The following is a 13,451-nucleotide window of genomic DNA, read 5'->3' on the forward strand; positions in this document are numbered from 1 at the left end:
TATTACTGTCAGTCTGACAAATGTTCCTGACAAATGCCAGGAGTGCACTGCCAGTCTGTTACCCGGCTTTGAGTTGGGTTTTTATTTCTTAAGAGGTGACAATGGTTTGGAATGAGTATTACATATTATATTTATAGCTACATATATTTTATTTATACAACAGACACAGTTTCCCACCAGAACATGTCCCATTTTCCGTATTATGTTATTCAAAAACACGTTTTTTTCCTTTTCTTTGTTCAGCGGAAGCAATAAATTGTGATGTGTTTCTGGACTTGGTTAAGGGAAAAAAATGAGGTAAAAATACATGGAAAACACTGAATTATCAAAGCATGATTTTACTCAGATAAGTTTGTTATGGGATCTTGCTCTATGCTGTTGATAATTTATCTTTCGTAAGACATAATTTTTGCAAGATCATAAAATGACACTACTAGAAGAAAATAGTAACCTTTTTAAATCTTCTTTTGTCTTCACCATAGCTACATGTGTACATAATATTTTTATTCTCATTTTTGTAATTTTCTTGCAATATTCGCTAAATCATCATCAATTTTATAGTGACTGTTATATAAACAATGACTTCTGTTCCAGCCAAGTGTACAAAAGCATCAAATAACTCTCACCTTCATTGAAGTGAGGTGTTTCATTGGTATGTGAGAGCCACTGGTATCAAAGACAGAAGAGAAGTAATATATGCATATACTATACTATATATATATATAATTTTTACTATAACAAATAAGGCTAGTTTTGTTATTCTAATGTAAACTTCACTGTTAACTGCTCTTCAGCATGTCAACTTGAATTCTGTTGTAGGGTGTGCATCTCAGGTGCGCAAATTCACCGTTCATATAACTCATGCTAATATTTTCCTATGTGAGGAGGTAGAGTGGGAAGGGCATGAAATTTGCTTACTATCTCGTTACCTTTGGCAAGGAGATAGAAAGTAGCAGGTGTTTTGATCTGCAACCATTGTAATTTTGCATTTTTTTTTTAATGCTCTTGCTTAGAGAGGCATTAAAACTACTAGAAGCATTCTGTGAATAAATGCTTTTCATGAAGGAAAAGTAAAATGACATTTTATTCATCTCATGCTCTAACACAGGAGTCAATATAGGTAATTACAAGATAAAACTCACCAGTGTCCGTCTAAGGATAAAGTGTGTTCCAAAATTGGGCATTGTAAGAAGGTGAGAAGAACAATGTAAGAACTAACAATAATGGGTGCAGTGGCAATGACTTATTTTGATAGGCAATTGCATCTGGAATTTGGGTAGTGAAACCTGTGACACTTGACACTGCTGGGCTCAGCTTCTGCCCTGGTTGCCTTGTCTCTGTTATTTCAGGCAGTAAATTTGTCACCTGTGACAAAAGATAGCACTTAATTAAAAAGCATTCCAAACCCAGACAGGATAAATTCTGAAAGAAGGAATAAATATCATTACTCTCAGGCAGTTCATGTGAATCCCTGCTTAAAAAAAAGGGCAGTACAGGAAATAAAATATTTCAACCTTTGTATCTGAGTCCCTGGCAGTTAAAAAAAAGTCCAGTATATTTCCTACAATTCTGGGTCACCACAAGAAACAGTGGCAGTGATATGAAGGCTGTACCCACACTGCAGTGAACCTGAAGCAGTGATATCTGAAAATGAGACATGTTTTTCATGATTCATTTGTTATTCTATTATGGATTTAAATCTTTTTAATATGAAACACAATTATCAGATTCTCGTATGCATCTGGTATCAAGTTGTCATGGTTTTTGCGAAACAAAACTTTTTTTTGAGGAGAGGAACACTCCATACTTTCCAAAACACTAAGCAAAGTGAGGAACAGTTGAGAGAAACAATATAAGTTAAACATATTTATGATTAATAACATAAATTTTTGCCACTTCTGAATGGGGGGACAATTGATTTTGTGAGACTCTGCAATGCCAGTAACCCTCAGACAGCTTCCTTCAGGGACTTTTATGAATGGCAAAATTGATCAATTATCTTTTCTCTCAGCTGAGTCAATCTATTGCATCTTGTCTTTGGGCACATGTGGAGACAGAGCTACAAATGGTCCTGCTGTTACAGTGGCCGTGCTGTGGGTGCCAAGGTTGGTTTTGCAGCACCATGGTCAGGCACCCCCCGAAGCAATGACTCGGTGCTTCAGCACCACGGACAGGGCTTGCTCCACACAAAGGCGAGCAATTCACCCAAAAAGCAGCAACGCACCTCGAGGAAAATGTGTTTAGTTAAGTGAAATAGGTACTGATTGACAAACCTGGCTTACTTGTGAGCCTTGGAGATACTAAACTGTTCGTTGTGTGCGAAGCAATTCAAGCTGTTTGGATTCTAGTATCAATCTCTGTGTGATTACCAGTGGCATACTTGTTTCACTTTCTCTCTAAATGGTGTTAGGATTTTTGAAGGTAGAATTTTTGTGCTGATATATTAGTTTGAGCCTCTTGCAGCATCTGTCTCTGGACATTTTTCAGACTCAGCATGTAATTTCCATGCAAGTTTTGCTAATTCCTTCTCCGCAACTCTTATAGAGACCTACCAAAACTGAAATCTCACCCAAATACATTTGTGAGATGGTTATTGAAACATATATTCTGAAATCATACTCATAGTCTAGGTAGAATCTGTTAAATATTTTGGGAATTTTCAGAGTATTACACTGGCATAACCATCCTTTTCAGCTTTGTCCCTGTCCCTGTCCCTCCTGTTTTTTTCTTGCCATTAGTTGGTTATTCTCTGTGTCAAATAGTCTCCTCTATAGAAAAAGTAGCTGAATGATATGAGTGCATCTCAATACTATTACTTTTTCTTCCCTGTTTGCATTTCAGATGCATATAGTGATTTCTAGAATTGCTTGCTTGAAAAGAACTAAGAAAAGCAATCTTTTTACTTATTTATTGGTAGTGAGGATAATGGTCATCATCTTCCCCTGCATCAAAGAAAGCCATTGTCTGTAATAGACAATAGAAAATAGTAACTCAAAATTAACAATGAACATTCAAAATATTATTCTTAATTTGTATCTGATGTTGTTATCCATTCCACCCTTGCTCAGATGCCTTGGACATGCATAGGTTTCTAATTGGAAATAAATTGTGGGTGGTTCATAACCCTTTGAATGATCACAGGAAACCATAGGACACATGTCTGCTTTAAAATATACTAACAAACAAAATAAAGTGATTTCACACACATCTTGGGTCATAACATGGGTGATATGGGGGAAATGAAGAAGGAGACAATTATTTGATGTATCTTTATGTGGCTTTAAGAACTAGTAGAAAGCAAATGAAGTTAGGAGAAAACAGGTTCAAAATAAACAGAAGGTAACAGACTCTTCACACAATGTGCTGATAAGTTTTGGAACTCGTGTCTGCAGGTTTTTGTGTATGCTAAAAGTTTATGTGAATTGTTCCTGAAAAAACAGCTGTAACAAAAATCCATTCAGAGACATAAATATGTAAAGAAACATCATATTGTTGGAAGTGTGGATCACTGGGATGTGGGAGGGTGTTGGGGAATGTATCGTTGTATGGTTCTCCCATTTTTGAAATCTTCACAGTTTGTGATTGAGCCACATTACAGACAAAAGGCTCACTTTCACAAGGTTTTTGGTCTCACCCAGTACAGACAGACATATGTTTTTTATGTGCCAGACCAGTAACAAATTGCTGCTGCTTTTTCAAATTATGGTTAAGCATGATCACTTTGTGGAAGTTAGATGTTTTGCCATCTTGGTATATGGTTTCTGGGTTTGTTAAGCTCCCATAAACAATTTGTGAGTCTGTTGGGGAAATGTTTTGTCTATACAACTGTTATCATGCTTTAGCTTGTAGTAATTTTGCAAGTTTATATACTCAGTTTATGATTTTAAGGTAAATGCCTTCATTGATCTGACATTGTCTTATGACTTCAAGTTACAGTGTCTTTTTTATCTAGTCTAAACTGTGTTTTTCTGTGTGATTACAATAGCACTAAGGTTTAAAGGCAACTTTTAGTTTATAAAAACATTCAAATAGCAAAACTAAACCAAAATATAATGTACTGAGAAGATGAAAATCTTCTGATTTCTGAATGAAAAAGGAATTGCTAGTGGAAGGTAATGAGAGATTGGAAATTATTGTCCTGCTCTTCATTCCAGCTTGCCTTTCCTTTTGTTAGTGTTGTTTCTTACATGTCTTCCTTTGGTGTTAATTAGCACCAAATTTGCATTTGCAAAAAGTCTTGAATGTGAAAATCCTCACAGCCATTCTTGAAAAAGACTATCAAAAAGTGAGACCTTCTTCCTTTCTGCTCTTCTCCCCTCCCCACCACTCTCCTTCCTCCTGTGAAGAAAAGGCAGAGAGAGTGTTTTCACTATCTGCTGCCATGATTCAAGTATATGTGAATTCTCGCTAAATTCTGTTTCTGGAAATCCATAAAATTATTTTGTTTGTCTCTGTTTTTTGTTTATAATAAATGAATGGTGATGCAGGGATTTCCTGCACTTGACAGATTATGGACAGCATATACAATTGGTTGCTTTTGGCAGCAAGGTTACTTTGTGAGTAACGCAACTACAACGACAACGACATAACTTCTTCACCTCTGGCAAGTAGCTTGGTTTCTCATCATGATTCCCAGGAACGTGCAACTTCCTTTCTGTCTAAACTTTTGGGAGCCTACACAACATAACCATTCCCTTCAGTTAACCTTCCCAGTAGTATTAAAGTGTAGTAATGTCTCAGATTTTGCAGTGTATGACACACTCAGTTTTGCTGAACAATTGATTAAAACTTATGGAAAAGCACGTGTGCTTAATTAGTTTGTAGTTCAGTAGTGCATTGTTTGTATACAAAGAGTTGTTTTGAATTCTCGTACAGCTGGTTATCTTAGCATTTGATTCTCCTGATAGCAGTATGAAGGCACAAAAAAAGGAAGCCATGGAGATATTTCCTTTAAATTAAAATTCTTCCAAGATTTTAGGTGACCTGAGGTGTATCCTGTTGTGAATTTAGCCACTGCTAAACATAGTTTTTCTTCATTCTTTATGCTTAATATTAAGTTATGATACATTTTTCAACTTTGGACTTTGGGAAGCTTCTGTGCTTTGCATCATTGCTAGTGTTCATATAGACATGCTCAGACATTGTAGTTATTAGCCACCTCTAGATCAGGTTTTGCCACTAACTATTCTTGTCTCAAAGTATGTGTGAGATCTTAAAAAAAAAATCTTAATAATTAACCATAAATACAGTATAATTCAGTGCTGATATTTTAAAGAGTGCATGGATATGCCCATAAATACTTACTTAATTTGCACACAACTCTTTTTTTGCTTTTAATCACTCCCTTTTCTGAATTCTCAGTTTCCCAAAAATATAAAATTTATTTTAGAACAAACTCTGATAGCATAATGAGATCTGGTATATTTCTTGAAATACAGTCTTTTCAAAGAAAGCTTGTAAGTTCAGACAAGTATTTAAAAAGACATATTTAGTTTAAAAAGCTCAGTGGTTTTAGTATGTATAGAGTTTATTAAATTTATTTTAGAAAATATTGAGATAAGAGGATTATGGCATTTCATCCCATATACAGTGCATCAGGAAATGCCCCAGGACCCTTCATATGATAAAAATGCTGATCACAGTCTGCTGGTTACACTTGTCACTTAGATAAAGGAGCTGCTGGGAAATAGCTGTCTGCACCCTGAGCTGTGTGTACAAGTCTTAAATGAGGTGGCTGGTGGGCATTTGTCTGTGTTTCTTTAGTAGCGTAAATAAAAAGATATACCTGAGTGAAGAATTCATTTGCATGTCAAAATAACTGCAAGTTTATTGTTCTGGAGTACCCTTGACTGGCTTTTATTGCAATCATATGCACCAACCTGTGTATCTAGGTAGATGCTGAGTCACTTCATATGAAGTTGTAAGAGAAGAGCCAGTCCAAAAGCTTATCCTGCTCAATATCTTGCCTCTATGAATAGCCAGTAGGAGGAGTCTAGTGAAAGCAGAAAAGAAAGAGGGCATATAAAGCATCGTCTTTCCCTTCAGATAACTTCCCAGGTCTGGCAACGAGAAGTTTAAAGACTTTATGAACTGGAAAAATAATTGACGCAGTCATGTTTAATGGCCACTGATGGACGGGTGGTCTAATTGTCTTTGTTCTTTTTAACCTATTTGTGTTTGTTCTGCATTGCTCCCTGAAGCAATGAATCTAACAACTTAATTATGTGGGAAGGTATAATTTTCTTTGTTTTGTAACTAGGGTAATTCTGGCTTTTTTTTTTTTTTTTTTTTTTTTTCTTCTTTTTAATCTGTCATATGAAGTTTTGCTTGCTTGCAGCTCTAGTAAATGATGTAACTTCAGGCTACATTAATGAGAATAGGAAGCATTCTTCAGAACATGCTTTATATTATCATCTTCCTTGATTACTTACTTCCTACAAATTTTCAAGTGTCATAATTATTTGAGATTCCTGTATTCAGAATAAGAGATTGGAATTATAAGTACGAGCATAACGACTTGCTGAGAACCTTAGCTAGATGGAACACTAATAGAGAGATCGGCCCCTCGACAAGGTCACCAGAGACATATGTTGCCCTTAGTGGCTGGAAAAGAAGGCACCATAGTTATATAAATTTTTCTGATTTCATGTTCTTGATGTCAAAATCATTAAAGTACAGTCACTAACATTAGTAACTGTTGCATAGTTTCGATATTGCACATACAAAAAGTGTTTAATCATAGGATTTCTTAGTTCACTAAGAAACCACATGAAAGTCAAGTAGCTGCTTGTGTTGAAGTTCTCAAAAACTGAGTATAATGAGTGACTAAGATGTGATTTACAATAAGATTTTCTTATACTAAGGTATAAGAAAGTAGATCAATTTAGAAATGGAGCAAAAGATTACCCATTTTCTAAGTGTTCACTGTCGCAGAAGATAAAAGTTCTGTCAAGTTCCATCCATATGACTACAGCAAAGCTTTGATATCCAAATTTATAGTTCCCCCCTCTTAACCTGATCTTTCTTGTAGGATTTGGGCATCTGCTGTGAAACCAGTGCATTTGGGGCCAGATTGATAAAGATTGTTATTCTCCTTCACAGAATCACAGAATTGTAGGGGTTGAAAAGGACCTCAAGAGATCATTGGGTCCTTGATAGGTTATTTTTTTTTCATGCTTTTAAATCTTTCCCAGAGCAACTCAAGGATCTGTTTAATAGATCAGTGCAGGGAGTTCAAACAGTTCAGCAGATGATTGTGTTGTAGCTTTCTTTTGGATACTGTTCTTTAATGAATTTGAATTAGATATGGATTAAAGGTAAGGCATCCTGTAAAGATGAGAGCATTGCAGGATATAATTTTCAAGAAAGCTGTACTCAGTTTTTTGAAAGCAAGGGTGGTAGCAATGAGTGAGAATAGCTTCAGAGGGGGACATGGCTCTTCTCACACACAAAAATGGCAGAGGGAAGACTAGTGATTTACATTAAATGAGTTTGTTTCCAGATATTTCCCAGCTGATGTAAGTTAATAAAGTTGGGGTGTAATTAAACACTTGCATCTGGTCTTTATATCTCTGGGAGGAAGAAGTTTTATCAGACGATCAGGAAGGCCCACTGACAATATTACAGATACTGGCTACTTCTGGGAGTTAATTATGTGCTGCTAATACCAGCAGTAACTAAACAAGCAGTTCTCTAAAAATGCAGAGGTGGTTAGATTGCAATAGAGTGTTCAGCACTCGACATACTTGTGACAATGAGAAGACTAACACTGGAACACTGAATGCATTTCAGATATCTGTATATTAAAATATGCTGATAAAGTGGGCAGGGCACAAAAAAATATTACTGCTGGAAGAAATGCCTTAAAATGAAAGATTTGAAGAGCTCAATTTCCTTTGTTTATTAAAAGTTTAATTGCAATCCATAAGTACTTTTATATACAGAAAATATTGGGAAAGTAGAGACTTTGATATGTCAATGAGAGGCATAAAAAGATTTCTTTTGTAAATACACTAGTAAATTCATAGCCAAACTGAAGCACATATTGTTAAGAAAGAGGATGTCAATTGCCAAAAGAAAAAAGTTCCAAGAAAAAATTGTAGATTGTTCATGTACTCAAGAATCAGATGCCTTTTTGGAAAGCAGGTCGGCCAAATACAGCTCGTGTATAAATCAAGTATAAACAGTTGGGCTCAAAATCATGTAATGGAAAGGAATTTAATGGCTTGTCATACAAACACAAGACTAGATGAGATGACCTAATAGTCCCTCTGTGCTTAAAACCCAATGAATATATGAAAAATATCAGTAATGAAAACCAGATATTCATCTTGAAAATAAAATAAATGAAAAAAACAACATACTTGGCAAGGATGCTACAAAATATAATTTAACCATACAGACAATTGCATTCACAGGAATCCAAATACCTGGTTTGATCTGGATTGAAAAAAACTGTAAGAAATCAGAAAGAAAAAACATTTTTTTTCCCTTTTCCTCCCCTTTTATCTTTTTTCAGTGTCTTTTTTTTTTTTTTCTTTCTTTTTCTTTCTTTTTTATTTTTTATTTTTTCTTCCATGGGTGCTGGACCCATGCCTAGTAGCTCATTGATTTGTCAAAGTCAGTGTCATTATATGTATTCTTATAGGGAGATGTCACGTGTTTTCTTAGTACGGTTTCCATACTGCTTAAGCTCAAAGGCCAGTTTCAGTATCTAGTATCTTCGGCATCAGCAAGCCCAGAAAACTTTCTGCCGTTCAAAGGTAGCTCTCTTCTCCTGTGGATAACCATCTTGTATTTAGTGATAGATACAATCCTGATGATTTGACTGTGATTTTTGTCACTTATGTTTCTGTTGTCTGATTAATGTCATATTCTATTATGCAAATACAAAATTAACATGAAAAGGTAAAGCTGAAACAATCAGTAAATCTCTAAAGTAGAAGTGTGAGCAGGTTGTGTGGAAGACTGGCTTAGTTTGCTGGGCCGATTCTAAGCTCATCAGTATTGAGAACTAAAACACGCATAGGAGATGTATGCAATGAGAGATACAAATGTGTGTCATGAGATAACCAGTGAAAGAAGAGCCACTGATCCCAACTTCTCAAAAGAAGAACTAATAGAAAGTTAGAAATAACAGGAACAAAAAAAGGGTGAGTAGAGGGGAGGTGTTAAGTAGAATATATAATAAGATGTCATAAAATAAATGGACAGAAATCATTGAGCGTGTTTGAAAGTACAAATATAGAAATTGGGAAGACAGAGAGTGTGCAACACTAAGTTTGGTACTGTGACAGTGCTGTCATAACTTGTGACTACTGTGAGGAAGGCTAGGATATTTTTCAGGTCTTACTGTGGTAATAAATTCTAAGGAATTAACTTCTAAAATGTATCTGAGAAAGAGAACAGTTCATAGTTCTGTGGCATAAGATAAAAAGCTATTTTTGACATGTGAGTAATTCAGTTAATGAAAAAGAGGTGAAATATGAAAAATAATTGGCTAAGAAGTGATTTTTTTCAATTTAAATATAAATTTTAAAAATACACATTTTCATTATTTTTTAAATCTTCCTAATTGGCCAACGTAGACTTAGTTTCTGGATCTGACTACTTTTCCAAAGTCATAGGCACTTGCACAGACTTCCTGATTTCTAGTAGTAATGGTTAAGATTGCTGTCTTCACCAAAAGAAGTAACCATGAAGATGAAACTAACGTACCTTGACTACTTGTTTGAAGTAATTAAATGCAATTTATTGCCATATTTTCCACTCTAGTCTTTCATGGATTTTGAATATTAATAACTCAAAAACTCTGCCTAGTATTGTATGGATAGGAGACAGTAAAAATGTCAATGCTTGTTCTAATAAGAGAAGCCTTAGTAACAAAAGGCAGCGTGTATGAACCTGGTATGTCTGTTTTTTTGGAGTAACGCTATTTAAAAATGAAAACTTATTAAATAGGAAATAAAAGCTCTTTGTTTGTCTTCTGATATATGTAACTATAAATAAAGATAACGTAATTCTTTTCTTATAAGCCTTTGATCTGCTTATGTTTGGCCATTAGCAATTTTCCAAAATGAACATATTCCTCTTTTAGAAGTGTATGTATAATTGAACATCTGTGAGAGTCCAGGAGAGATTCTGCCCTATTTAGAGGAGCACCTTTGTTAGGGTGGTTTGATGCTGCAACAAGGCCTCTTCTGAAAACAGAGGCAAGATGTGCCAATGTTCCAGTAAGCTTGACACAAAATAAGACTAAGAACCAACAAATATAACCATACACCATAGTTTCTGGACATATTTAACATCAGTAGATGGTAAGAGTCAGTGTGTTTTCTGAGTTGTTTTTCAACAAATCATTCATCTTTGTTCCATCTCAAAGAGAGAAAAAAATCTTGGTCCAAAGTCTGAGGCTTACTATGTTTAGCACCTGGTTAAAATGTGAGGTTACTTATTTTAAGCTGCTGCTAGATTTGAGAGCACTTAAAAATTAATGGCAAATGAGTATGTTTTATAAATGGCTTGTAGTTGTCATGTTGGTAACACTGGTTGCTGTAACAGCCACTTCAGATCAAAACCAAGGTGATCACGCCTTTGGAAAAGAGAAAACAAAAACTCCCATAGCCCAGGTTTTCCTCCAGATTGAGCCATTTCTGAAATGAACTCTAACTTGAGAATGATATGCATTGGTCTTTTTTTTTCGATACAGTTTGATAGCAGCCATAAGTGACTTCATTTTTGTGTCTTGACTTCTGTAATGTCATCCATTGTTTTTGCTTATTGGATTTTTTCTCTCTCTGTTTTATTTTCCCCGTCTAAATTAGTCTTTAATTGGTGAACAGATGCCTATTTTTGCTCTCTGAAAAGTGGTGCTGCAAAGAAAATACAATCTGGAATTTCTGGACATGAAGGCTTTTAGCTTGTCTTTCCTCAATGGTCTGAGGCAAAGAGAAACCATGTTGAGCAAATTTCTGGTCTCACAGTTACATCTAGTATAGCGTAGTTTGGATTTACTCTTCTCCCTTGCCATTTACCACCAGGGGAGGGAATCCAGTATGTAATCAGGATTCCCTGTTAATTTGGAAATAAGAAATAATTACAAAATTTCAATCAAATCTTTTTCTAAATGAAAAGTCAGGGGTATTTGAATATTCCTCATACGTGTTTTATTCTGTAGCTCAGGCATAGTTAACTGTTTACAGTGCAGCATAACACACTACAATCACCTCATCCTTAAAAGCAGTTGTCAGAAAAATATGGGCCTGCCTGGTAGAATGTATTAGCCCAATACATTGTCTCCATTTTATTATGAAGCTGCTGGGGAAGCTGTGATATACAGCACTGTCATTACAGATCTATTGTTAGAAGGGTCCTACAGTCTTCTGTGTGCTGCCATTAATTTATAGCAGTAAACAATATGTAGCCCTCCAACTGCAGCAAAGCAGAATCTTTTAATGAGGTGGATGTTATTACCACAATAAATCAGTGCATTCGTGTAATGTATAATTCAATGTGTGTATTCCCACTGTAACTTCTCTGAGTAAGCTGATAGTGTATCATTGTCAGTGCACAGCTCCATGGTTCTTTTTTTCTCCCTAAGCTTTCTTTCATTTGGGGACTTTTTTTATTTGCTTGCAAATAAATGTGACATGTCTTGATAGTTGTCCTGTTGCAGGCTTCAGAAACCAACTGTAACAATAACAGCTAAAATCAATACTGTGGATTCTGGCTATATGGATCTCTGCATGATTCCTTTTTTTTTGTTTTTGTTTTTGAAAAGAGAATGAAATCAATTCTAATTGGGTTTAGCTTTATATTCAAGGAGTGTAATTCTATAACTATTGATTTGGGCTATACTCATTTGGAGAGTAATAAAAATAGGGGCAGATAAAGAGAATGCATAAAATGTTACAGAACCATAGAGCGCAACAATGTTTCTATTTTTAATTCATATAATTTGTCTACCGATGACCTTCTTTCTTCTTTTTTTCCCTCAAGCATAGCCGAGTCTTTAGGGAAAATCAGTACAGATGGAGATTCCAAAATGGTTCTTGCAACAAAAAGACTTCTTGGAGTCAGTTTCATTCTTCCCTGGAATAAATTTGCTAAATCAGATAAAAATCCTTTTATACAGGAACCACTTCTTTCAGAGGGTTATATTTCAAATTAGTGAACTGCAAAAATAGTAATTAACCTAAGATGTTTTCTTCATCCTACTGCAATGTGAAAGCCGGTCTAAGTAAAAAATGTAAGATAAGATCTTAGGTCATTCATAGATATAATCTATCCTAGAACAGAAACTACTTTGAAGCTTGTATGCCAAATTTCATATAAGCTGCAAAGAAGCAGATATTTGAATAATAATAATCCGAATAGCAGACGTAGTTTTTCACTTGAACTGTGCTTGAACTAATATTGATTATTGGTTTTTTTTGGTTATTGATTGCAACTTTTCTTCATATACTTTTCTTTTAAAGTTTCTCCTTACCTTGTAGTGTATTCTTAAGTATAGTTATTCTTGCAAGACAGAAATAAGAAAATAATTTTGCATATTTATTCTTAAGTTATACACGAGTGCGTTTATTTTCTGTTCAGATGGGCATAATTTACATTAATGATATACAAACAGTGTGCTCTCTATGTATACGAAATGGTACCGTGTATATTTTGCACATATATGTGAAAGTATTGTAGAACTCTCACAGCCTTATACATGAGGAACAGCTAAATTCACTGTTGGGTTTCCCAGTGATGAATGTGAAGTATACTCATTTTTCCAAATCCTTTATGTCAAAGTCTGCTGAGGAAATGCATGGCTATGGATTCCAAAGCATCATATTTCTTGCATTTAAGATTTGCATTTAATAATTCCATGTTCATCTATTTGTTAGTCTTTGTTCAGTACTTACTTATGGTGGTGAAAGTGTGATATACTTTTTAAATCACACATATATTATTTGTTTCTTTTATATTCCTGTTTTTATGTAGATATTCAGCTATTTTATTTGCCTATTGCAAAATTTCAGGTTTTATTCATTAAATAGAACTTGTCTTGAGATAGTAAATAGAAAGCATACAATCAGCAGTAATATCAAAGTTCTGTGTGCACTGTTAATATTCTTCCACTCTAACACTCTTTACTTTTTCCTCCTAAAATATCCAAAGATGTTTCTGGTTGTTGTCCTTAACATTTGCTTAATAGTGTGTGTGTGTCCCTTCCCTCCCCACAACACACACACAACCAAGCACACAAGTTAACAACTCTGTCCAAGTTATTCCGCTGTCAAATGGATTTTAGTGATTGAGTTGAATCAGTAGAAATAGAAAATATGCCTTTATGGATGTAAAAGATACTTTTTTGCTGCTAACATAATCTGGCATCTGCATTTGCAAAACACCACATCTAGTATTTTCCATGCATGCTGATAATCCTGGTTACAAAAAAGAGCACG

The 13,451-nt window shown here is 34.9% G+C and overlaps 1 protein-coding gene across 4 annotated transcripts in view; it reads left to right on the plus strand.

The window, feature by feature from the left end:
- Positions 1–13,451, plus strand: part of LRBA (LPS responsive beige-like anchor protein) — a 391,064-nt gene that overhangs the window by 266,121 nt on the left and 111,492 nt on the right. The gene's annotated exons all lie outside the window — the stretch shown is intronic.

Source organism: Anas platyrhynchos, chromosome 4 (assembly GCF_047663525.1).
Source record: "Anas platyrhynchos isolate ZD024472 breed Pekin duck chromosome 4, IASCAAS_PekinDuck_T2T, whole genome shotgun sequence".
In the NCBI taxonomy this organism is placed as follows: domain Eukaryota; kingdom Metazoa; phylum Chordata; class Aves; order Anseriformes; family Anatidae; genus Anas; species Anas platyrhynchos.